This window comes from Aplysia californica, unplaced genomic scaffold, assembly GCF_000002075.1.
Source record: "Aplysia californica isolate F4 #8 unplaced genomic scaffold, AplCal3.0 scaffold00599, whole genome shotgun sequence".
Classification (NCBI taxonomy): Eukaryota; Metazoa; Mollusca; class Gastropoda; order Aplysiida; family Aplysiidae; genus Aplysia; species Aplysia californica.
Window position 1 is genome coordinate 428,990 of NW_004797869.1, and position 1,059 is coordinate 430,048.

General features: G+C 51.7%; 1 protein-coding gene across 1 annotated transcript in view; it reads left to right on the top strand.

The window, feature by feature from the left end:
• The window catches only part of LOC101850987 (myophilin), a gene marked incomplete at its 5' end in the record, with an annotated part of 6,726 nt that overhangs the window by 1,029 nt on the left and 4,638 nt on the right, over positions 1–1,059 (top strand).

The following is a 1,059-nucleotide window of genomic DNA, read 5'->3' on the forward strand; positions in this document are numbered from 1 at the left end:
GGGGGAGGAGATGAGATGTTGTGGTGGTGGTGGTGGTGGTATTTGAAATTGTTTTGGCGGTGGTGTTGATGGTGGTGGTGGTGGTGGTGGTGGTGTTTGAAGTTGTAGTGGCAAAGATGTTTATTGTGGTGGTGATGATGTGCCTATTCTTGTTGTTGTGGTGCTGATGGTGGTGGTGTTTGCAGTTGAGGTGGTGATGCTGGTGGGGGTAATGCGGTTATTTTGTCGTTGTTGTTGCCGTTGCTTTTGATGCTGTTGGTGGAGGTAGTGAGGTTATTTTGTCGTTCATCTTGGTGTTGGTGGTGGCGGTGGTAATAGTGGTGTGGTTATTGTGTCTTTATTCTTGATGCTGTTGTTGTCGTTAGTGGTGGTGGTGTAGTTTTTGTCGTTATTGTTGTTGCTATTGATGGTGGTGGAGATGTAGTTTTGTTGTTGTTTTTGTAGGTGCAGAATTTAATCTTGCCCTTTTTTTCTCTCCCCCCCCCCCACTTTTGTCCCTTCACCCTTCCACCTTGCCCTTTCACCTTGTCGCCCCTTTCTCCCTTCCACCTTGCCCTTTCACCTTGTCGCCCCTTTCTCCCCTTCCTCCATCTCACTTCTTTTCCCTTTCTCCTTTGTCTCCTTCTTCCCCATCCCCTCCTGCCTCTCTCTCCGTTCTCCACTTCCCTTTCAGGCCGGCACCAACAAGCTGGCCTCCCAAGCCGGTATGAAGATGGGCGCCTCCAGACATATCGCCGACATCCGCGCTGACGACATGAGCAAGGAGGGACAGTGCGTGATCGGTCTGCAGGCCGGATCTAACAAGGGAGCTTCTCAGTCCGGTAAGAGGGGGACAGATAGACAGTTAGGAGAGGGACGGGTACGGAGGAGGACGAGAGAAGGAGAAGGAAAGGGAGTGGGAGTGGGAGTGGGGAGAGGATAGAGAGGGAGGAGAGGATGGGGTATGAAGAGGGAGGAAAGAGGGAATGGAGAGGAGGTAGAAAACGTCAGTCCAGTGAGTGTGGCACTTTCTGCCCTTTCTCCTTCATTTAGTTCTACATTGGCTGGGTTTGGGGGGGG